Genomic DNA, 26855 nt, shown 5'->3' with positions numbered 1-26855 from the left:
TGTTGAAAGAGAGATAAAAAGCAGAATATACGCTTAATCTCCACTTATCAGCTACACTATACATATATGTTGCCCACTTGAAAATTATTTCATAATGGACTCTTCACTAAAATTTTACTCAAATAAAAAATTACATCAAATATTCATCAATCTGAGGATTGTGTCACCTCTTCCAAAAGCAATATAATGCTTCAAATGTATTTAAAAGTTATGATTTCCTGGGAGTTTTAAGAATTTTAAACAATTTTAACAAAAACTGATGTTGAAAATTGGCTGGAAAAAAAAAAAAAAAAGCAGCACACCATGACAGCTAGAAATGAAGGAAAATCAGAATGATGTACATGAAATACTTAATCCAAGTTTTACATTTAATTCTGCCCCCAACTTACCCTCCCTAAATTTTCTGATCTGTATCTACACAGGAAGAGATATGGCTAGTTATAACACTCAAATCAGCTGAAGAGAGAAAAGTGCCCTCCCTAAGAGGACATACGGGAATCACCTGTGAGGCTTTCTCAAGCTACCTATTATTTCCATACCCCTCACTCCCTCTGGAGAGTCTAAAAAGCCTTGGCTACAGAGGCAGCTGGCTGTGTTGTGGTCACCTTCTACAGAGCTGAACTGTTGTTCGGAAAGACCACATTTCCCACCCTCCTTTGCATTTAGATGGGACCTCCTGGCTGATTTTCACCAAGGAGACATGAGCAAAGGTTACGTATGCCACTTCTAAACTTAGGCAAAAAGCAGATGGACCTTCTCCATTCTCTTTCCCCATATCCCACTTTGCTGGCAACACCCAAGGCAACTTTCAAAGCTACTTGCTGTAGAAAGTGGAGTGTCTATCAGCTTGAATCTCTGAGCAAAACAGGAAGCCAGGCCCACTCCCCCGCAACCTAACCTCCATCCACCTCATACCCTCCTATCAGTAAAAAGCTTCCACTTTGTACTTTACTTAAATGAGAAAAAAAGGTATTTATTGTGTGATATGGTTTGGCTCTGTGTCCCCCACCCAAATCTCATCTTGAATTGTACTCCCACAATTCCCACATGTTGAGGGAGGGAGCCGGTGAGAGATAACTGAATCATGGGGGCGGTTTCCCTATACTGTTCTCATGATCGTGAATAAGTCTCAAGAGATCTGACGGTTTTATCAGGGGTTTCTGCTTTTGCACCTTCCTCATTCCCTCTTTGCCTGCTGCCATCCATGTAAGACAGGACGTGCTCTTCCTTGCCTTCCGCCATGATTGTGAGGCTTCCCTAGCCACATGGAATTGTAAGTCCAATTAAACCTCTTTCTATTGTAAATTGCCCAGTCTTGGGTATATCTTTATTAGCAGCATGAAAAAGGACCAATACAGTGTGTTAATCCACTTATATGTGGAGATATATCTGCTACAGAAACTAGACTGACCTTAGCAAATACACAGATTGGGCCTACTCCTATACCACTGCCCATGATCAAGAGTTATTGCCATGGGGAGCCACCATTACTAACAAGAGTGCTTCACATATCTTAGATGTACTGAAGCAGGAAGAACATTGAAAATGCTATGATTATAATATCTCCAATTTTGAGATATCAGTTATCAGGGCTTAATTTACATTCACTTGTGCAAATGTTCATTAACTTCATATTATATTATCTCTTCAAATGATTTGGAAAATATCATAAGGTCAGTAAAATTTTCTGATTTTCCAGAAACCACACTGAAGACCACAGCTACTAGAGGACTCTGGGAAATATAAAACCCATGTACTGCAAACTCCGGGAAAATCAAGTTGCTTGTAGTTCTTAAATACACCGTATCTTGTGAAGCCATGGTACCTGAGAAGATCTTGCTGGCTTTCTTCTCCTCTGTTCCTATCAGCCAACAAGCTTCTTCTATGTTTTAAAACACAGCTCAGGCATTACCACCTGGCAGCACACTTCTCCCCACATTCACTTCTAGATAAAGTTAATAATTGCTATGTCTTACCCTTTTCACACTATGTTTTAATTTAATGGTTTACACATCAATTCCCTCTTCCAGATTCACTGAGAAAAAGATTGAGTTTCACTCATCTCTGTATCCTCGGTCCGGTACTAAGCCAGTAATGTTTACACTTTAAACTTTTGTGAATCAATGAATGAATGAGTAGTTTCCTCAGCTCATCCCTCTACAGAGAGAAGAAACTAGAATAGTTTTTATGAATACATTAGTATGTATTAAATATCCAAAATATAGGTCAGTGAAGTAAAAGCACAGCACAGTATAAGTGGTTCACGTAAGTACTGGGTGGGTCAATTTAATAAGTCCTTTTTTATTCATAAGGATTTTTAAACTGAATTATCTCAGCTTTGGGGGGAGTGGGAAAAGACAGGATCTCTTTCTGTTGCCCAGACTGGAGTTCAGTGGCACCATCACAGCTCTCTATAACCTCAAACTCCTGGGCTCAAGCAATCCTCCTGCCTCCGCCTCCTGAACAGCTGAGACTACAGGTGTGCCACTATGCCTGGCTAATTATTTTATTTTTATTTTTTTAGAGATGGGGGTCTCGCTATGTTGCCTAGGCTGGTCTCAAACTTTTGGCCTCAAGTGATTCTCCTGCCTCGGCCTCTCAAAGTACTGGGATTACAGGCATGAGCCACCATACCTGGCCTGAAATTTTTAATATTGTAGTTTAATTTCCTGGTGTAATAGAAATAAGCAACTATACCTAAAAAGCACACATTGACAAATTATACTGAACATCCAAACTTATGTTACTTAGCTTATCTTATAAATTACTTAGCTAGATTGAATCTGGCTTTTTGCCATTGTTCTCTAATAGCAGGAAAGAATTCAAAAGACTTCAATCTACTTTAAAGAACACATCTGGAGTCCCTAAGTGCCAAACACTACTATCACCTGAGATACCGGTGTATTGTTTTTCTCTAATTTTGAGAAGAAAAAAATATTGCAGGGGATGATATAAAATAAGGCATACTTTAAAAACCAAATACTTCTAATGGGGCCAAAAGGTTCTCAGAAGAAAGATGAGAATATGTTCGCTTACCTCAGGGCCCCTCAGTTGCAATAAATCTACCTTAGTGTTGCAAGGCACATAACCTAAAGTAATCTCCGAATCTTTAGTGTGAAGATGTCACCAAAGGCTCCAGTGCTAGTCCTGAGAGCAGATATTAAACTAGCTTTACATATCTAGAATGTCTTTTAAAGACTCTTAAATATTACAAGAAAGCTTCTAGTACAGTTTCCTATGAGGGTGTTGGCAAACAAAAATGCCACTCTGGGACCTAACTCAGAAATTCATTGTTTGAGCCACAGAAGTACCTTAAGGGGAAATATGAAAATTAATTAACATTCCAGGGATCCCATGTAACCACAGGCACCTGGAGACACAATAGGCCTCACAATCTCCAGCCATTCATCCGTGCAGTGGTTTCTGAGTGGGTTGGTCCAGAACTGACCTTGAAGGTGTGCAAAGCCTGTCTGCTCTTACCGTAGTGTAACTCTTGTAACTTCTCACAAATAATTATAGTGAGAAGGAGAAACAACTAAGTAACATGTAAAATCAGGAAGAGGGAGGAGGAGAGACGAATTAGGAGAAAGTTTTATCTCAGGCCTACTAAGCAAAAAGACCGACTATGACAGCAATTATCACTAACATGTTCCACTTTTTGCTGGGGATTGTTCTATGCGCTTTACATATTTGGAACATTTTAATCTTTACAAGAATTCCCCAAAGTCGGCATCATTATTATCTCAATTTTGTACATGAGGAAGCTGAAAGCACAGAGCAACTACCTTACCCACGGCCACACACCCACAAGCAGCAGAGTCTGGCAGTCATTTTTCCAGGTTTCATACTCTAGCTCTTCCCTACAGCTGCCTCTCCTGTTGAGTATTTAGCATAGATTAACCTAGGGAGAATAGTAAGTTAGTATCCCCTAAAAGTTCATACTCACCCAGAACACTGGAAATAGTCTTCTCTAATATATTCCCACATATAATTATATTCCCAGACTTAATTCATTAAGATGAGGTCATATTGGATTGGAATGGGCCCTACATTCAATGACTGCTGTCCTTAAGAGGAGATGACACACAGAAATATACATAAAGAAAGGCATGTGAAAGCAGAGATTGGAGTGATGCAGCCACAAACCAAACGCCACCAATGATCACCAAGAGCTACCAGAAGCTGGGAAAAGGCAAGAAAGGATTTTTTCCTAGCACCTTTAGAGGGAGTGTGGCCCTGCCAACACCTTCATTTCAGACTTCTGGTCTTCAGAATGGTGAGGAAAATTCTTTTCTGTTGTTTTAAGCCACAAAGTTAGTAATAATTTCGTACAGCAGTCCTAGGACAGCAACACAGACAGTAAGGTAAAAAGGGTAGGTAAGAACTATGAACACGGAGACATTATTAAAGCAAAAAATAGGGTTTTTATAATGTTTTTAAAGAGAAGATATCTGACTTCAATGAATGCTTTCGTGAGCCACCGTTGGATTTGATGAAAAGTCCTGACGTCAGCTGCAGATATCTATCAGTCTACCCTTTCTTCGTGACTGAGTATTTGAAATTAATTACTCTCTATAATAAAAGGATTGAAGCTGATTAAAAACTGGGGAATCATTGACATAAAGATGGTACAGAGACCCTTAAGAAAGGGTGTGATATTACAGATCACTGCGTAGAAAAAGAAGAGATGTTGATAGGAATAAAACCTTAAGAAGCTCTACTGCTTAGCGGTTTAGGACAAAAAGCAAGCAGAAGAGATGGGGCCGCTGAGAGAAGAAAGGCAACAAGGAGAGAAGAGAATCACAGAGACCATGCAAAAATAAAGTTTAAGAAGGACTGGTTTAAATAATGCTTACTGAATGAATTAATAGAAACAAAAAGAAATTTCAAATGTGATGTATAAAATATCAGAAACATACACACAAATATGTTAAATTTACCCTTACAAAATTCCATAATTCTGACCTACTATCGAACCTTCTAATTTAGTGTAGAAAGTGCAATTCTTATGAAAAGTATCTTCTTGTCTCCTGTTAAAGGGCAACAGCTCAAATTTCCTCTGCTTATTTGCTATAGACCCTTCCCCAAGACCTTTTACTGTTTTTTTGTTTTTTCTTTCTTTTTTTTTTTATTCAAAGACAGGGTCTCACTGCATTGTCCATGTTGGAGGACCACGGCTATTCACAGGCGAGAGCATTGTATACTACAGCCTCAAACTTCTGGCCTCAAGCAATGCTCCCACGTCAGTCTCCCAAATATCTGTGAATAGAGGTGCATGCCACCACACCTGGCTTAAGACTTTTTACCTTTTAATTTATATAGACCTCAGACATAAACATTCATATCAATTTTATTACTGGATAGAAAAAGGAATATTAAATTAGGCACTGAGGACACAGAGGTTTCCCAGGCTAGTATACGAGTCAGCATCTCTTCACTGAATGAATTAATAGATTAATGACAAACACATACAAGCAAATCATAACAAATAAGAATATTTTTACATGCAATGATACACACAGATGATAACAACATGCTACGAACTCTAGGGTGCTGTGGAGTTGGCCTCTAATTCAACCTAGAGATTCTAGTAAGGGCTTCCCTGAGACATAGGGCATTTCTTGATTTACATGTTAATAGATGAGTTACTGAGGAAAAAAGGGAATGGAGAAGAGAGGAGCTTTGGACAGACAGAGAGCACCAAGCATATGCACAGGCAATTACCTTATTTGCTGCCTGAGTGCTGAACTGAAAGCTCCTAACATAGAACAGACAACCAAATAAATATTGCCTGTTTAATGAACTCATTAAAAATGGATAATGTTGATTCCTGTTAACATAGCATGATTCCCTTTCACCTGTTACAGGCAATGCCATTCTGGGTCAAAAACAAAAAGATGCCTTTCTCTCCTTTAAAACAGTAGTATTGCCAATGATGTATTTCTAGGGTTTATGGTATAGTCAATGCCTCTTCATGAAAGGAGTGTGTCAGAATACACTGAGAAGCTTTTCCATGATGCACTTATCCAGCTACCACCTCCAAAATTCTAAAGCAATACATCCAGGACAAAGCACAGGCATGTGCATTCTGATTGATTCTATTGCACATCCCAGAGTTACTGATCTGAAGCTGAGAACTGTGGTGTAAACATTATGCTGAGAAGTACTCAAAGGTGACAGCAATGAAATATTCTGAGATATCTATATGGAAATAGGAAGAACAATCCCTAAAGAGAGATAATTGAAGTGTTGCTCTGCAAAACCCATAAATTAACTCAATTATAATAGGTATAATATACATGATCTTGTTTGTGTTAAGGAGCCAAAACTGTGAGTTATTCATAGTTATTAGGAGCTGTTTTTAAACTATAAGCTAATTATAAAAACTATAGTTTTCAAACTGTTAGCTAATTAGTTTGCATTAGTAATCAGTAGTCTTCACTACCCTAAATATATGACTGCCCTCAAGTGTTTGCTTCAACAATCTATCAAGCCAAGGAGATACAAAATGAAAGGATGCATATTTCTTTTTCTATTATTATTATACTTTAAGTTCTGGGATACATGTGCAGAACATGCTGGTTTGTTACATAGGTATACATGTGCCATGGTGGTTTGCTGCATCCATCAACCCGTCATCTAGGTTTTAAGCCCCACATGCATTAGGTATTTGGAAAGGATGCATCTTTCATAAATGAACAGCCAGGAAGACTACTGGCCAGTCATAAAATGTTTTTACTTTAGGGCTGCTGCCCCTTAAGAGTGAATATTTTATGTGTTTGTTTTTTCCCCATATAAGACATGAATAAATGTGTCGTCTGAAATGCATCAGTATTCAGACTGGGCTTTTGACATAACAAAAATAATAGTACCATGCAAAACAAAAAATGGTTTTAATTTTAATTTGGTCTCCAAGGGCATTTTCAAGGCATTTACCCATCCAGATTTTCAAATCAACTAGACTTAACTCTGAACTGGCTGACTTACCAATATATCAACAGAAAGAAACTATCAATCTAAGGAGCTATTTATCTTTAGTAGCCAGGAAAAAGTAGAGTCACTGGAGATAATGTGAATTATATCCAAACACTATTCACAGAAGAAAAATCTTGGCTGAGCAAGAACTAGGAGTCTCCTTGACAAAAACAGAACAAACCTTAGAAATACTTCTTTAAAATCACCATTACTTTGTTCATTTTATGATCCATTAATTACTGTTTTGTTGCTTGATATTTTCCTAAAGGAAAATAAATGTCCATTCATAACAAAAATAAATAAATAAACAGTAACAAAAAAAAGAATTTCACTATTTAAATGGCAAAATACATCATTGTTCTCTTAGTAAGTGCCAAATTTTCCATCAAGATAAAAAAGTAAATGCAAAGAAAATCAGAAAAAGAGACAGCACTACTGCCCTGCCCACCACCAGCCCATCAGTGATAAAGTTAGCCTCTAGTTAAGCCATAGAAGCCAGACGTAGGCAGGCATCCTGCATGAGACGTCCAGAGCATCACATCTGCCAGGCTATGCAAAGGAATGCAGAACGAGCAACATAATCACAATGACAGCCAGTATCTTTGGGGTACAATACATAATGAAATTTATTAAAAGGGGAAATGTTTAAAGAAGATTATGTAAATGTAAGATCTTGAGTAGTCAAAAAAAGCCTTAAAACTCAAATTGACAGAAAGTATAGGTTAGTTATTTTTCACTGATTAAGATGTAAAAAAAATCAGTCATTAAGAGCCATTTTAAAACTATAAGCTAATTATAAAAACTATAGTTTTCAAATTGTTAGCCACTACAGTTTGTATTAGTAATCAGTTGTCTTCACTACAGAAGCAATACCCAAATGGCAATAAGGTCTACATGTTCTAGATAAAATTTAAATTGGGATATTTGCTATGCCTGCCTAAAGCAGTCCAGTGAAAAATAAAACATAATTTGCTAGTTTTTGAATAAAAGTAAGAAAATTCATTTAAATTGACTCATGCTATCAGGTCAGGTAAGAAATTCATCATGCCTTTCCAACCATCTTGATCATCTTAAACTAAAAGAAAATTTTACCCATCTTTGGACAATATCTGTAAAGGAATTCACAAACAGAATATGACTTAAATGAAGACATCTATTTTCAAATAATTTATCCAAAACAATTCTCATGGTGTCTGCCAAAAATAGAAATTATTTAAAGCTTCCAAGACTTTTAAAGCTCGGAGTTATTAAAAATAGAGTCCTTAAAATTTAGGGCAGACCATTTCATAAAATACTGCTTTTATTTTCTTGTGGCATTTAAAGTATACACATAGAATGCTGAGGGATGATGAAGAAAAACGAAAGATAGGAGTGCTATATTCCAAGTTCGTTTTTCTCGACATTTACTATATTGTGGAATAAAAGCAAGCCAATGCTAAAAACTGAGTAGGTTCAAAACCAATCTTTTTCATATATAAGTTTTTACAACTTAATATATTTTAAAACCTCAGAGAACTTACCTCCACAATTGCTACCACAGAAAATTATGTTGTTCATTATTGATTAGCACATCTTTCATTTTAGAATAAGCAAAAGAATGTTTCACACTGAACAAAGGTTTACAGTCTTTGATTTCTCTTACAGGTAATTCACAAATCACCTGACGTGGCTGAATTAAAACTAGCACAGCTCGTTACTGCAAAAGCAATGCCATTAATACTATTCACCAACAATTTAAGTAAAGAATAAAGAATTTCAGCAAATTTAATATTCTAATCCCTATCTGCTATCACATTAATATATACTGTTTACCACTTCTTAGAATAACAGACTAACACTAATATTAAATCTAGCTGAAAGGGCAAAGTACCTGAATGGTATTAGTACTTCAAAGTCACTATTATAGGCATTAATTATTATTATTACAGAGCATCTGTAAGTCATATGACTACATAGACACTGAAATGTTCTTATGCAACGGGATGCATTTCTACAGCAAATCATTGACGTCAGATTGCTAATCTAATGAGATGGCATGTACCAATTATTTAAAATATAAAGAATGACATAAACATAAAGTATTATTCTATGGAATACACATTTGAAATTTTTTAACTTCCTGAAAATAAGAATTCCATATCATCATAAGATATAAAGGAGATGATACTATTAAAATGTAGGTTGATAAAATAAAAGATGGATATCTACATTTTATTCACTTCACTAAGTACATTAGTTTGCTAGGGCTACTGTGACAAATACCACACATTGGATGGCTTAAAGAACGGCAATTTATTTTCTCACTATTCTGGAGGCTGGAAGTCTGAAATCAAGGTGTCTGCAGGGCTGCTTTCTTCTGAGGCCTCCCTCCTTGGGTTGCAGATGGCTGTCCTTTCTCTGTGTCTTCACCTGGTCCTTCCTCTCTACTCTATCCTAATACCTTCTTCTTATAAGTCATACCACCAGTTATACTGGATTAAGGCTTACCTCCAATGACTTCATCTAAACCTAATCATCTTCTTAAAGACCCTATGTCCAAATAAAGTCACATTTTAAGTTCAACGTATAAATTATGAGGGATGTAATTCCGCCCATAACATTAACTAAGCATCTGCTGTATAAAATTCATAACTGAATTCTTTTAAAAATACTGGACCACAGAAACATCTTAAATGATTGTCTTTAAAAAAAAAAAAGTAAGCAATATACAACTTTACAAGAATATAAATGTTTATGGAAGTCATTTGTCCTTATTTTTTCAAAAATACTTTTGAGGCAGTTTACATGATTAAGAATTAATTAAATAGAGCAGCAACAAGAACAAAAGCAAACACAGAAATCAGAAACTACAGACACTATAGAGATAGGGCTACACATAAGTTCATTCTTTTCTGTCTGATTGAGTACTAAACTTAACTACATTAACTGGGACTTGGGGATAAAAAAGGGGGTAAGGGGTTAAATTGACTTCTTACCTTTCAAACAAAGGTAGCTGAGAAATTTGTTCAGAAAAATACACTTTGCCCCAATACCAAGCTCTAGAAGGCAAGTAAGGAACAGATTAATATAGAAGCATCTAATTAACTTCTATGCCCTAACTTTATTTTGCCTATAATACGCACTTAGCCATGCTACATGCATAAACTAACAGGCTATGAAAAAGCACTCATTTTTTATCCATTTATTTCTTCATTCAACAAATATTACTGCACCCTACTATCTGCCAGGCATTACACACTGGTGAAGCAGAGATCAAAACCCAGCCCTACCAGAGCTTCTGTTCTAGTGAACAGAGCATACTTGGAGAACATCAAGATTGAATTCAGCAGTCTGCAGAGACTGAATTGAGAATAAGCAAAACAAAGAAAGCATTTCCGGTTACTCTCTCAACCACTCTGTCATTAAAGTGAAGATGAGTACAGCAGAGTTTAGCAAAGGAGACTGCAAGAGTTTAAAGTTTGTCCTTTCTTCAAAAGAGTAAGTTAATTTTAAATTTAATATATTCAAAGAGATATGCAATTCCCAACATATGTATTAAGTGATAACTCAAAGACTAAATGATTCTACTTTTTAAAGCATAGAATAGACTACATCTTAAGCTGTTTAATACTTCAGAAAAAAACAAAAGTTTAGAAATATTTACTAAATATTAACATTTTGCTATTTAGGTTTCAGACTCTTTATTTTTGTAACACTACCACTAAGGACTGCCATCATCCTTTTCACTCTCTTCCTCTCTAGAGATAAACAATTTTCAGAATATAATTTCATTCAGGTTTTTTTGTTTTAACGTATGTGAATGCCTAGACATTATAGACACAACTGTGTTCTGTGGGTCAAACTTTTACATAAATGGCATTATATTACATGAATAATTTGTACTTTGTTTCTTTTCCCCCATCTTCTCTCTCTCTCTCTCTATCTCTCTCTATCTCTCTCTGTGTAATGAATTTCCATTGATACAGGCAGAAATATAATTCACTCACTTCAACTGCTGTATTTGCAGCATAAATAAACCTGTGTGTTATTAATTACTCAAGAGAGGGATAGTCAAGTTGTTTCCTTTAAACATACCCCACACACACACACACACACACACACACACACACACACACATACACACACACACACACCATGCAGTCTGCAGAGCCCTCTTAACCATTCTATTGTTGAAATGAACCAGAGTATGGATAGCAGAGATCAGATATATCTTCATATGAATATATACCTATGTGACTAGGTGTCTAATCTTTGCTATAATCCATCTTGTACATGCACACATACAAGTGGTACAATGAACACCCCGGTGCAAGTGTTCTTGCCCATGTTCAGGAGAAGAGTCTCTCCAGGGCAGACACGTAGCTAAGGAAGTGTTGGTTCAGAGAGTACACACATTTTCTGCTTTACAGGGAACTGTCGAATTGCTTTCCCAAGAGAAAGAAAAGAATTCCTCTTTGGCCACATTCAGGCCAAGTCTGGAGATATCAGATATCAACTATTTTTTGCCAATTTGATGGGTTTAAAGTGATATTTCATTGTTGTTTTAGTTGGTATTTCCTAGGTTATAAACAAGCTTTTGAACTTCAATTTCAGGGAAGTGAATACATGGTCAAGAATATAGGGAATAATTTCTCAATCTCTCAGTCATGTTAAACACAGTCTAAATCTTCAAGGTCATTCTTTTTTTTTTTTGAGACGGAGTCTTGCTCTGTAGCCCGGGCTGGAGTGCAGTGGCCGGATCTCAGCTCACTGCAAGCTCCGCCTCCCGGGTTTAGGCCATTCTCCTGCCTCAGCCTCCGGAGTAGCTGGGACTACAGGCGCCCGCCACCTCGCCCGGCTAGTTTTTTGTATTTTTAGTAGAGACGGGGTTTCACGGTGTTAGCCAGGATGGTCTCGATCTCCTGACCTCATGATCCGCCCGTCTCGGCCTCCCAAAGTGCTGGGATTACAGGCTTGAGCCACCGCGCCCGGCCCAAGGTCATTCTCTATATGCTCTCACTGCACTCAACTGCCAGTAGTAATAAACTGCCATCCGGTCTCTCGGGCCCTCTCAAGATCTGAAAACAAAGATCTAATGATGTACTAGGCACTCCTTCTCCACAATGAAGGAGTCTTATTCTGACTGAGATCTAAGAATAGCCTACTAGAAAATTTTACATCATATCACAACAATTAAACAAAATTTTCACAAAACAATGCTTATCGTTACAGGTGAGGCATTCTGATATTTTCCATTTTACTGTATTTTAATCTATGTATTTGCTAGTAACCCACTAAATTGATGTCATGATCCCATTAAAAAGTCACAACACTCAATTTGGAAACATTAAATCTCTTCAATGCTCAATGCGCCTGGGAAGCAGAGAATACTTGTTTGAGTTTCAACCTACGAGCTGAGGGCCCCTACCAACCCTGCACAAAGTATTAACAGAAAAGGACACCTAACGGGCCCCTCTGCCCAAGGGGTTCTAGGGTTGGAACCATCAGTGTTACAAGACCTTAGTCTACTTTTCAAATGGATGTGCAAAGCTTAGAATCGTGGGAGGTCTGACGCTCTTGGGGTATATTTGTTGGGCAACTTTATTTGGTGCTTTTTGTTTTTAGGTTGGTTTTTGCTTTACTGTCTGGTAAACTGTCTTAAAGATTCCAGAGATATGGGTGAGGACCATGTATTTTGAAAACATCTAGAAGTATACCCTTTTTTAGTAAGTTATTTGGGTTCCCAAGATTTGCCATAACAAAATTAACAAAATTGTTTCCACACCCCTAAAAAGTAATCAAATAGCTTACTACTTGATATTCTGACTATTCAAATAATACAGCTTCTTTGATGTTCCAACTTCTGCCTCAAATAACATATATATCTGTACTCTTGAACAAAGTAATCAGGTTTAGGCCTTCTTTTAAATTGCATTTGTTAACTTTACTTACTCTGAAACTCTGCCCTTGTTTTTAATACACTTCCATTGTATTTAGCTGAGGCTAGGCACTGAAAATTTCTGAAGTCATCATCATATTTTTATGTACACATGAAAACTTAAATTGTGCCCTCACAAGTTTGCATTTGTAAATACAAGACTTAACATTCTGATTAACATGTAAAATTTTCTTAAAACTTATTTCTGTTAGGCTTTTTTTTTTTTTTTTTTTTTTTTTGCTGGCCATTTTATCCTCTATTTCCATTTTACCGGATGCTATATAAAAATACACCATCCAGCCAATTGACGTCTTAGGTTCAAGTTATACACAAAGCTAGCACTGAAGCAGATTCAGGGACCTAGCACATTACACTGTGGTGTCTTTCTAAAATGTGCATGCATGCACTCAGCATGGAATGTTATGATTGGATAAGTTACAGGTTTCCAAATTTAAAAAAAAAAAAAAAAATCTGTTTTCATTCCAATCTTGTTTATGCAAAGGTTCCGAAGATTTGAACTGGCAGGTTATTTCTAACCCTTGCCTTTTCTCCCACCTTCTTTGAGTTCCTCTCTCTTGCTGAGAATCTAGAAGTGACAACCTGCTATTTTCTAGAACTGTATGGTGGTAATTTGAATAGCAAGCTCTGCGCCTGGTACAGATTGTCAGAAATATATACCTGAAACTATAATTGTACCATGTGTAGGTGAACAGGGAAACTTAGTTGACATCAAGAGTATTTACAGGGAGAAAACATGCTCAATTTAATTCCAGTACAGACATTCCCATTTCAAAAGGAAAAGTTTCAATTTCCCGCTTAACTTTGACAGTGGCTATAATAAATTTTCTCAAATTTTCATGAATTTGAATTAGGAAATTTCACATTTCTAATGAAAAGTTTCTTAAACACCAGTTATAAAATATCAACGCTTCTTTTGCTGCATCTCAAAAAACAGAAATATACCACATTTAACAGGAGGTCATATAATACTACCAGAAGTCTTCATATCTTTATATTCATATTTGTACTTCATATTCAACCATGTAATTTCCCAGAAATATCAGTTATTTTGCTCTTTTATATATATATATATGATTTAAAGAAAATCCAAAGCATTAGTCAAACTATCTTACTCATCTTTGTAAAAGCTGTAGTGGCCTGAAAAGTCAAGTCCTAATCACTGGTACTTGTAAGTGTTACACTGTTACATTATTTTTAAAAAAGAGTCTATGGAGATGTGATTAGATTAAGGATTTTGTGGTGGGAAGACTATCCTGGATTATCCACATTATCCACATAGGCCACCACATGTCCTCATGAGAGAGAGGCTGAGGGAAATTGCACACACAGAAGAAGAGAAGGTAATGTGACCAGAGAGGAAGAGACTAGACTGATGCAAATCACAAGCCAAGGAATGCCAGCAGCCACCAGAGGCTGGATAAGGCAAGGAATGAATTATTTCCTACACAATCCAGGGGGTGCACAGCCCTGTTGACACCTTGATTCCAACTCAGGGACAATGATTTTGAACTTTGGTCTTCCAGAACTATGAGAGAATAAATTTCAGTTGTTTTAATCCACTAAATTTGTGTAAATTGTTACAGCAGCTTCAAGAAATTAATACAACTATACTTGCTATTATCCCAGGATAATGTATTGAATTTTCTGATTACATTAATAAATTTGAGCGAGAGGGATCCACAACCACTTGCGAGAAATGAATGATCCTATTTTAGTGTGCTGGAGAGTCTGAGAAGTATTTTTGAAACAACCAGGCCTAGAAAAATGAAGAGAGTTTAAAGTGTGTATTAGTCTGTTCTCATGCTGCTATGAAGAAATATCTGAGACTAGGTAATTTAAGAAGGAAAGAGTTTAATTGACTCACAGTTCCACATTGCTGGGGAGGCCTCAGAAAGCTAACAACCATGGTGGAAGGGGAAGCAAACACGTTCTTCTTCACGTGGTGGCATGAAAAAGAAGTGCTGAGCAAAGGAGAGGAAAGCCCCTTGTAAAACCATCAGATCTCATGAGAAGTCTCTTGCTATCACAAGAATAGCACGGGGGAACCCCCCCATAATCTAATCACCACCCATGAGGTGCCTCCCATGACAAGTGAGGTTATGGGAACTACAATTCAAGATGAGATTTGAATGAGGGCACAGCCAAACCATATCAAAGTGTCAGAGCCAAGAAGAGAATATCTAGTCTAAGGAGCAAATTTAAACTACACTTAAAACCTTTCAGAAAATAACGTGTCAGGGCTGCACATGGAAGCTCATGCCTGCAACCTCAGCCCTTTGGGAGGCTGAGGCAGGAGGACAGCTTGAGGCCAGGAGTTAAAGACCAGCCTGGGTAACATAGTGAGATTCTCATCTCTAGAAAAAAATTAAAAAAAAAAAAAAATAATCCAAGTGTGATAGCATGCATATGTAGGCCCAGCTATTCGGGAGGCTGAGGTAGGATGGTCGCTTGAGCCCAGGAGTTTGAGGTTGCAGTGAGCCATGATTGTGCCACTGCACTCAGCCTGGGTAACAGAGAAAGACCCAGTCTCAAAAAAAAAAAAAAAATGAAAAATGAAAAAAGAAAAAGAATTTGTCAGTAATTATCAAGAGCATTAAAGGACTCCTACCCTTGGACTCAGTAATTCTGCTGCTAAGAATCAATATACCCAAATCAGATCAAATTTTATAAATTAAGATGTTCCTCTCGTAACACACATCTCATAATATCAAAAACTAGAAACAATCTAAACATCCAAGTATAGAAGAGCTAAGTAAGCCACAGTATGTCTTCTTGGCTGAACATCTTATAAATTCGTCAAAAATAATGTTTACAAAAAAATCTGGACCAAAACAAAAAAACCCTTATGTTATACTATTACATATACAAAGCAACACACAAAAGAACACGGACATTATTGCCTTTAATTCTCATTTAAAATTCATAGAAAAAAAGAAATATGTAAGATTATAGCTAACTTTTTCTTTCTTTCAATTCTGTTAACAGTTTACTAAATTACACCAGACACTCAGTGGTAAGCGAGGACCACAAAAGGGCTAACTGATAGATACAAATGCTCCAATTTTCTGGGTGAATGAAAGACAGAAGAATAGTACCTTAACAGCCAACATTCCCAAATGCCTTCCAATGCATCGCATTATCAATAATGATTTTGAATATCCATGAGTCACGCAGGAATAGATAACACTATCGCTTATTTACATTGGGAGCACCCAAGGCACAAAAGGTTTTGGAGTCCACGCAGGGTCATCCTATATAAGCAAGAAGACCTGGGACAGAAGCCAAGTCATGTCATTCCAGACTGGGGCTTTAATCCTCCTTTCCAAGGTGATGGTGCCGCAGCAGGACCAGACCTTGTCATGGAGAGTAGGCAGCTCTTCTTATCAGAGAGCTTCAGAAAAACAAGGTCAAGGCCTCAAACCCACTCTGACTGGCGGATATTTACGTATGCAAAGTCTGTGAGGAAAAATATCTCAGGCTTCCCTAGGATCCTTTCAGATTCATGAACAAGCCAAAGTATAAGCAAATAATACTTTCATAAATGTTGCCTACTAAACATACAGTAGTCATAAACACTCTAGAGAGACTAAATCTTTCAAAGCAGTACCCTCTATTCATTTCACTTATTTTTGATTCAGGATATAGTTTATATTAACTTACTGATCCAAGCCTCTCCTTACAATAGGGTCTTACTTTGGCACTTAATCATTTTCTAAAATAATCACATATTCTAAGAGCCAATAATTTTCTAAAAATACTTGATTATACCTGTATTTTCACTTTTAGGAACAAATGAAGAAATAACTCCTGCAAAAGTCTGCCTAAAAATATGCAAAAAAAGTTGTAGTTACAAATTGGGTTTCTTTCAAAATGTTTACATTTTCATTCAGGATTATAGAACCAATTCATAGGCATTTTATATTAACATATATGCTCTAGGGAGGTCTATTTTTTTACACTATTTTGAGCTTGAGAAGTTCCCAGCATTAACAGATAATCAAAGAAATGACATTATTAGCTGGTGAAAAAAAGGATCATAGTCAAATTCAAGCTAATTTTCAACTTTCAGATTTAATTCAGTAAACTCAGGGTATTAAAACATTAATCACATAAAGTCAACTCTCAAATGTTAACAAAAATCTTCATTCTCAAATTTTTCTTTTTCTGTACTGAAACAGATACTTTGATCATCAAGCCTAGATTTAACTGTAAAAAATAGTGTATTCATGGGCTATGTATATATGCACAGACATATATATCACTAATTTGAGAAGTTACATCAACTTCAACAAAGCAACAAGAGGATAAACATTTTTTCAAACTCCTAAAGAAAGATATTATTCATTTTTACCCTTTGAGTTAGTATTAGCAAAGATATGTTTTTTACAAATCCCCAAAGAGCTTTTAACTAGGAGTACGTCATTGAATGAAAAATAAATCTCTAGAAGTAGAAAGTTTTACTGCTATCCTTGCTAAAAGATTGCTAGTTACACCGAAAAAGTCAAACTGGTGAGAAAGGTCACAAAAAGCATATTAAATATATATGTATATTTGTGTCGCCAGAAGAATTTAACTCAAATGCTAACAGAAGCCCTCTCAAGACATCCTAAAGATAGCCACACATTGGTTAGTTTCCTTTCATCACTTGTGTGTTTACAGCACAGTTTTAGCATTAACTAAAGCATCTAGTCTGATCACTTCCATCTATTTTAGAATACTAACAAGATGATTCTAATAACCAAACAAAAAGAAACATGAGTTTAGAAAAAAATTCTAATTGTTTTATTTAATAATGATATGCTATATAGAGCCTATTAAAAAAAAAAGTCACACACCTCATGAACACCAAGCTATTTCTTAATAATTATTTTGAAGTGCCATAAGTTCAATTTAACAAATGAATTGCCTCTAACATACCAAAATCAAAATAAATTTTCTTCATTCAACTGCCTAACAATTCTTAAAAGAACCTGAATACGTAATTTAACAACAGAGCTGAAGTGCAGCAGGTTGAGACTTCTTCATGAATTGGTTTTTAGAATACTAGATACGTTTGTCTAGAATCTCTACAGTTTCGTCAAAAAAAGACAAACATTTCCATTTTCTCATAGATTATAAATCAAAGAAAAATTTAAGGCAGCTATATAAACAGTTCACTGACTGCATCTGTTGTGAAAGACACAATGATGTCTAATGTAGAGCATTTAGCCTATTCACCTCTGTGCTGCCATCTTTGAATAAACACGTCTTAAAGCACCATTAATCCAAGCAATGAGGGACATTTTTCTTTCAAGAACAAACACATTTTCAACTTTGGACTAGCCATACAACTGTAAAATCAAGCAGAAAAAAGAATTTTGTGATACTTATTTACATTAAAAGTTGAACATAGTACTATCAAGTCTCTCCAACATGAAGATGCATTAAATAACTTAAAAGACATTAATATTAACTATTTTCTTCTCTACTGTTATTCTTCTGTATCATGGTACTTGCAGAATAACTTTTCTGCCTAATAGGCAGAGAACCTAAAGGTGGAAATTAGTTTCATCGTGAATTTAAAACAACTTTAAAAATCAAATAGTGATCAAAGGAACTTATTTATACAGCCATTTAAAGAAGTATGTTAAGATGTGATAGAAAAAAAAAAAAAAAAACTAGCATACAGAGCTGCTTCTCTCAGTATTCAGTGCCCAAGATAACCAAGTCTGAAGAAATATAACAAGTTTACTTTTCTCAAAGAATTCCAAACTAACAAAAGATCAAATCAATAATTCCCTTTTAGAAAAATGATCAAAAGATGTATCAGGGAAAATAAATGCCTAGTTTTACAAATATCTTTTAAACTGTTCTACGGGGAGCAATATGCAAAATAGAGTATTCTCAAAAGGAAATCCTTAAAAAGTCAATCCTTTAAAATAAAATAAGGAAAAAATGTGGACCGAGATCAAGTATCACAACATTGCCCTGAGACTATATGGAAACTCCTATGTAAATGGTAATTAGGGATTTCTCGCTTTCTCTCTCTCTCCCACTTTCTCTCTCTTTTAAAGGCCATAATGGCTGTGTTTGTTGAGGGAAAAAAAGGTGGGGAAAGAAGGTATAAATGCTTACTGTTTAAAAAAAGCTGGTCTATGCCAATATATTGGAGAAACTATTCAAGAACAGTGGATCTATGTGAAAATGTAACCCCTGAAATGTTGCCAAGGTCACAGAGACCTAGGGTGATCTCCAACCACAATAAGCACCGTTTGTGTATTTGTAAAGAGCACTCGGGTAGTGGGTTATTTTTGCATTATGCATCTCGTTGGAAAAAAGCAGGGAAAAGAAAATGCAGACTGGTTGTGCTTTTACAGTATTTCATTTCACTATCCTTCTTATGGGGTAACTAAAATATTAGCAGTGCCCTGCTTATGAGATATATGTGATCCCTTTCAAGGTGGGTGTTAGCAGCAGTGTTTTTAAGTGAAATATGAGAGCAACATTACAATTTCCAAATTCAATTTCAATAATTACATTAACATGACAAGGTTCTCAAGAACTGCCAAGGACAACAAAACTGAACTGTTTACCTTGAGTAGCACATTTCACTGTGGGACTCAAATTTTCTACCACAGCCCACTTTATGTTGTTATCCATTTCAAACACTGCCACACAGCAGTGGGTTCTCTCCACCATTTCCACCTTTTTTTTTTTTTTTTTTTTTTTTGGTATAATACCATCTATTTACATTTTGCCTTCTACTGGTAGTTCTTAGAACACCATTTTATAGGAATGGAAAGGCACCAAGAAACTTCGCCTCAAGTCATGTGAGACTGCAGCTATAGAACGCACAAACCCAGTTCCTGAGTGTTAAATAAGGAATCAGTGAATCTCTAATTCACTGATTAGAGAAAGCCAATTTCAATTTCTCTTCATTTGAGAAAGACTCAGCTGGTCTTCATTAGCATGGTACTGAAATGTGTGTCCCAAATTTGTGAAATTTAAAAAAGAACAACAACAACAAGAGAAGTTGTATCTTCTCTAAGAACATATGCATGTATTTCTTCTTAGGAAGCCCACACACAACACGGTGAAGAGTCCACTTCACACAAATTTGCTTTTCTAATATTTAAAAGGCATTGAGGTGAAGCCTCATTAAGAAAGACGGAAATGGGCCATTACTATAGACAGAGAAGGCCTTTCCTGGGATGGACTCTGAACACTAAGTGCAAAGTCTAGAGCCAAAGGAGAACGTTAAGTTTGCAAGCTTTCCTCTTCCAGAAGGAGAAAATGTTATTTCAGATGTTATGACTCATTATTTTTCATTTTTTAATCTTTTCATGTTTTATATTCATTTATATTATAAAAGTAGATTTTTATTTTAAGCACGTCACATTATATTTTCCTTTTGCTAATACAAATTAGTGAATACCAAAAAAAACTAAAATTGTTCTCATAATCATTAATAACAATTTAAATGTACTGGACTCCATAATGCTAGATTTTCTGCTCCTGTAATCTTCACGAAAACCCTACAAGACTGATATCCCATTCTACAGATGAACAAACTGAAGCTCAGAATGTAAAATTACTCAAACTGAACTCCAAAGTTCATTATCCCACATTTCCTCAGGAAATAGTACATTCATATACCGTTGACAAAATGCATTAAGATATACAAAACTTGAGTTGGGAGCTTACCTAGTAAGTTGTAAAAGATTTTCAACAAACTACCGCTAGTAATTCACCTATTCAAAAGCTGATAGTTAAATGAAACCTGAGAAAATGATCTGGGATATTTCTCCCCCTCTCACTTACCAAATGCTTGTGGGTCTTTAAAGGTCCAATTCAAGTATCACATCTTCTGTAAAGTCTCCTTACTCTCCATACCAATAGAATTACTTCTTTCCTGGGTTATAGAATTTATTTAACGATTAAACATGACTAAAGATTACCCTTTCTTTTTGGTCTTCAGCTCCCAGTACAGCATGTCATACTTGTTCAATAAATCCTTGTGTTTAATAAATGCTTGGTAAAAGTATACATGAACAAATAACAGCTCAACTCTGAGATCAGATACAATCTCATCTCATATAATTATAACTACAGGTTAAATCTTGTATTAAAGCTCCTCTAACTTTAACATGTATATGAATCACATGGAGATCTTATTAAAAGGTAGATTCAGATTCAGTGGGTCTGGGGTGAAACGTGCATTTCCAGTAAGCTCGCAGCTGGTGGCACTGCTGTTGGTTCCCAGACCAACCACCCTGTGGGTAGCAAGAACGTAATCCACTGGGACAACACATACCAGACTTGGTGAACTGTTTAGAAAACCGTATGTTCCTCTGGGATGTTAACCTCCACTTAGACTTGGCACCAAACCTCAACTTATTAAACTTAAAAACTATGAGCAATTATGAGTTTATATGAATTTCCCTAAATGAGACATAAGTTTTTTTGAAAAGGACCACTCTTGATGAAGTTTGTAAGTACAGCCCCAAGACACAGGACAGTGCTTTATATGTCAGAGGGACTCAATTTAATATTAAAGTAGATTAAAAAATTAAGTACTTGAGGGTAAAAGCTATCACTGATTTGTCTCTTTGGCACAGGGCTTGGCATGGTGCCTCAAACACAAGAGAGACTCAATATATAAATGCTGAATGAATGAATAAACAAAACAGGCAAACCTTTCTTTGTAAATCATCAAGTTTTTACCATCCTCATGAATGCCAATTTGAGACACTTGATCAAAATTGCAACTGATCTGGTAAGCCCTAGATATTAATAAATCTGCAATGTTTTAGGCGTCATACAATCCCTATGCTATTCCATTTTTGAATGTTACCTTTTGTTTTGTTTTTCCTAATTCTACATACGCTGTCATTCCAACATTTCCTTTCTGCTGTGCCAGGATTAAAATGTGTGGCCACTACTGTTTTCAGCTCAGGATTACTGTCACTTCTAAAACCACTAGTACCAAAAAGATCACTGTTAACCATATGATGAAAGCCACTATAATACTTCTTAAGTTTTTACTTTTAAGTATCATTTACCTTTTAAGTATCAAAGTCTTAGCTTTACATGTACAAAAATTACTGGATGATATGAATAAAACTTTACTTTTATTTTTCATGTATGTACCTCTTAATAGACATTTGTTATCAGAATCCAAGAGTATTTATCTGCAGAAAATTACTTCTCATAATATTCAAAAGAGGATGTCATTGTTTTATAGAACCAAGTTTTATTGCTTTATCTCTGTACATCTCAGTAATAAGATGTAAGTTGAATGTACAGTGTTTAAGTTACCAAACAAGTTATTAAGTGTTTAATGTACCACACAAATATTAACCACTTACTATGTAGAGTGCACATATTAGGATATTGTGAGAAATATAAAGATAATATCTCAATAAAGTTATGAGAAGATACAGACAACAAAATTGCAACAAAACAATAGAAAAGGTTAAAAAACTTTTTCGATTATTACTTTTAAACTCAATTTTAAATTAAGTTTTAGCGGCACATACTAACTAAAAAAAAAAAAATGCAATGTTGGTCTTTTCCTTTAATCACTTCTGCTATGGACTGAATTGTATCATCCCCAATTCATATTCCAAAGCCCTAGCCCCCAATGTGATGGTACTCGGAAATGGAGCCTTTGGGAGGTAACTAGGTTTACATGAGATCATGAGGATGGGGCCCTCATGATGGGATTAGTGCCTTTATAAGAAGAGACACCAGACAGCATGCACTGTCTCTCTTTACCATGTAAGGACGCTGCAAGAGGGTGGCAGTCTGCAAGCTAGAAATGAGAGCCCTCACCCGAATCCAACCATGTTGGCATCCTGATTTTAAACGTTCAGCTTCTAGAACTGTGAAAAAATAAACTTCTGTTGTTTAAGCCATCCACTCTAAAGTATTTTGTTACGGCAGCGCAAGATGACTAATACAATTTCTCTGATTGACTTTCATACTTTTACATTAGAATTATTCTAGATCACAATTACACTCATGTAATTTACCGCCACAAATGTATTTTTATAATATAGTAAGAGGTTTACAAGTGGAGTTAGTAAATAAATATCAATTCTTCAATTGCCAATTGTTCATAAAAGTGGGAAGAAGGAAAGACAGAGAGAATTTTACATTTATTTAACAAGTAAGTCAGAAATAAGCTTTAGGGGAGAGGGGGTTACCTCATTAGCAATAAGTGCAGACATGCAGACATTCCCCTACACAAAACCTCTTTCAGCAGCATCAGAAAGAGAATGCTTTTTGCATGTGTCACTTCTCAGGTCCAAGCCTCTAGCAGGCTTCTTGTTATATGCAATTAGCTCCATGCCAAGATTTAGTACATTTCATAATAAATCCCTTGACCACATTAACTGTAGGCTTGGCAAAGTTGGAAAGGCTCTATTCACGAAGACAGAAAACAAGCCACAGGACTTACCCCACAGCAAAACGCACTTGCTAGATGCCAACACACTACAAATTTAAACAGCCTGCCATGCCCTCCCTTCATTCCTCTCCCTCTATTTGGGGTAGAGGAGGGGTCAGAAAAATACAACCTGCCATGTGACTATGATTAAAGAGTATATAAGGGCAAAAAAAGCTACAGACAAATTTGGTTTGTTTACTTCTTCTTCCTCCTCCCCCTAAATCTTGTTACTAGCTTGTTCCTTTGACCTAACTCCCCAAACCACCCACCCAAAAACCTAGAGTCACTTCACAGATGAGATCCAGAGTTTACCCTCATTTAAACAGTAACCATCTGTTGCCTGCAGGAAGACTGTGGCTCCTTCTCAGGTTTCCCTTTTTGGAACATGAAGGCTGTGGTACATTATGGCTATTCTGCATGGGAAAGTTCTCTGCAGGACACCAGGAGCAATGAAAAAAGGAAGGAGGCACAGAACTAATGAGCCCTTCCGCTCATATCAAAACAAAGCACAACACTTTTTATTTGTTTTTGATAAACACCTTTTGTGAAAGAATTAAAACTACATCTGTACACATGGAATATGCATGAGCTCTGGAGTTGTACAAACCTCAATTTCAATCTTAATTTGTTTTCACTTTGCCAATTAGAGCATCCATTTCTTTATCTGAAAAATAGAGATACTACAGAATTGACGCAGGGCCTAGAAATGTTTGCCTCAGAAAATGCCTATCATATAAGATTAATTCTAAATATTTTATATTACAGTATTATTACTAGAAAAATGTTAATCACAGGTAAATTACAATAAAAATATAGGAAAACCAAAAATAAAATATCACTATTAAAACTCCATTAAGTTCCCTTTTGGATAACACATTTGAAACATCACCATTGAAAAACTTAAAATAAAAAGTAATTAGGAGGCCTCTCTTGGATCCCCCACAAGAGGCTCCTGGTACTGATATCCTAGTCCTCTTTATTACAAATTTCTCTCTGATTCTCTGAGGCTCCAATATATATTTAAAATAAGAAAAAATAAGACTCTTAAAACCTATATTTCATTTATGAAAACTATTGAAATTTTATATTATGTACTACAAATTTTAGAATGTTTTATGGTGCCTTGCTTTTCCAGTGTAAGAAACAATGGTTGCCTTAGAGATATGATTTCCTTGGAGATATATCATATGATATATCATGATATATTAGAAATATATCATTAATAGCATTTCTAACAATAAAATAAGATAAAGTAATTTCCTACCATGTAAATAATCATACAACAAAATATCTGAAATTGGGACTAGCCTAGAAAAGTCAGGTTACTGGGTCACTTAGTTTATGGGTGCAAGCAAAAATTTACAGTCGACCTTCCTCTGCCTCAATCCCAGCTTCATCACTTACCAGCTTTGGACCAAGGTACTATTTAATCTCTCTCTGCTTTAGTTTCCTTATCTGTAAAATGATCAATATTAGCACCCACCTCTTATAATTGTGAAAAAATTAAATATTGTTTAAAAGGTGTTTAGAACAGTGCCTGGTGCATAGTAAGTGCTCTGTATCATTATCATTGTTATTATTCATGCTATTATGAAAAATCATATGGTCCTTTAACATCTGCCTACAGTAGAATATTGCCTACACAACAAAGATCTTTTTCTATTTTCATTTCTTCTCCCCTCTTCTCTGATTTTCTAATTGGCATATCTCATCTCTACTTTTGTTTTAGTCTTATACGCATATTTATTTATTTTTAAATACTCACCATCAGTCCTTTTACTGATGTTTTCCTAGTCACGATTTGGATGGATACAGCTCATGCTCTAATAGATTCCTCAGGAAGAACTGATAGAAAATTACATAAACTTTTACATGTTGAAAACTACTTTTCTAAAGCCTTGAAAATTGAAAAATAGTTTGAATATAATATTCTTGATTGACTCTTTCACTGAGTAAAATAAAAAATAATACCAATAACAAAACTGTTCCATTGTTTCCTTGCATTGAATATTGGTTTTGAATATCTAATGCTAGTCTAATTATTTTCCTTTGGTAGATGACACACTCTTTTTGCCTGTTAGCCTTTAGAATTTTATGATCATTGTTGAAACAGGCTAAATCTCCAAGTTTACTGTTTGGGGTTAATTTGCCCATGTAAGCTCTTTCAATGTACAGGGATCCCGATTTTTTTCTATTTCTGAAAAATTGTCTTGGATTATAGTTTTAAGTATCGGTTTTGCGAATTATTGTTTTCTTCTTCAGAGAGTCAAGTAATACAATACTAATTGCCTGCCTTCCATTTCCACCACTTTCTCATGACCCATTTAGCTTCTTTGTGTCATTTGTATCCTCTTGGTCTTTTTCCTGTTTTTCTTTGATGCCTCTTATTAATTTTCATTTGAATCTATTCTCTCCTGGGAGATCTGTAATTTATCTTCACTTGTGAGATAATTTTGTCATTTTCTTGTATTTATTTACCAAGTTCAATACACTATTTTTTCATCTCTCCATCTTTTCTATTTGTTTTTAATTCTTAAATTTCTGAGTAAAGGTATTTTTCTTATACCTAAATGTTTGAGTATATAGTAATTGTTTAGAATGTAGACATAGTTTTCCTCTGCTTTCTGCTTGTTTTTTCTTTTTTTTCTTTTTTTTTTGGGGGGGGTGATGAAAGTGGTATTTCCCTCCGTTGATTTGTATGAAAATTCACTATCTGATCTTTTTCAATAGATTCGTATGAATTGTCATTTTCCTTTTGTTTGTTTTGTGATGTAAGGATATTTTACAAAATTCCTAGTTTAAAGGCACCTTTTTTTGTCAATCTGGCAAATTCCAGGTGTCAGCAAGACTATTTCTTTTATACGTGTATTTGTTTTAGTAGACGGGGAGAAGGGTTATGAGTCCTCCAAGTCTGTGGTTCTCCTTTGTTTTACAGAACCCTAATTTAACCCTTTTCCTTCTTTTCTCCTTTCCCACCCGTTGCCAAAGAATCGCTCTTCATTCCTTTTTACCTTTTTTCCCCCTCCCTGAAAAGTAATGCAATTGGAGGACTGTCCCATAAAATTGTTAATTTGACCCTTTAAATAGTTCATACTTTGAAACCTTTTCCCACAATCTTCATCCCATCTTCCCAGTTTTTCAGTATTTCCAGATTTGAAGTATATCTGACCTATACAGCGGTCTCTCCAACTGTTCCTTAAGCTCCCTTGCCAGTGTCCCTCTTCTTCCTCCCCAAGTGATTCCCAGTCTGTGTGTGTATACTACAAAGCACTGCAGCACGACAGGGAAGGGGCAGGAGTACGGAGGACTGTAGAACTTACAGTTATTTTGCAGTCATGGCATTCTCTGTCTTCAAGTGATGTTGAGTGTATATTTTTGCATAGAAATTTATTAGTGGTAAATTAATTTCACATCCACTGGGGAGGAGATTTGAAGAGGTTACTGTACTACCAACTCTACTCTGTCTTCAGTTATCTGGAAGGTAGGTGATCATTTTATAAAACATGTCCCATG

General features: G+C 35.8%; 1 protein-coding gene across 9 annotated transcripts in view; it reads right to left on the bottom strand.

Moving 5' to 3' along the window:
* BMPR1B (bone morphogenetic protein receptor type 1B) overlaps nucleotides 1-26855 on the bottom strand; it is a 395286-nt gene that overhangs the window by 245825 nt on the left and 122606 nt on the right. For 3 of the 9 annotated variants that reach the window (XM_078001801.1, XM_078001795.1, XM_078001802.1), the window contains exon 3: nucleotides 9951-10013. The gene's annotated coding sequence lies outside the window, so the exon portion shown is untranslated. 9 annotated transcript variants of the gene reach the window in all.

This window comes from Macaca mulatta, chromosome 5 (genome assembly GCF_049350105.2).
Source record: "Macaca mulatta isolate MMU2019108-1 chromosome 5, T2T-MMU8v2.0, whole genome shotgun sequence".
Classification (NCBI taxonomy): Eukaryota; Metazoa; Chordata; class Mammalia; order Primates; family Cercopithecidae; genus Macaca; species Macaca mulatta.
The sequence above is the reverse complement of the archived record's forward strand: the minus strand, read 5'-3'. Positions and strand labels throughout refer to the sequence as shown.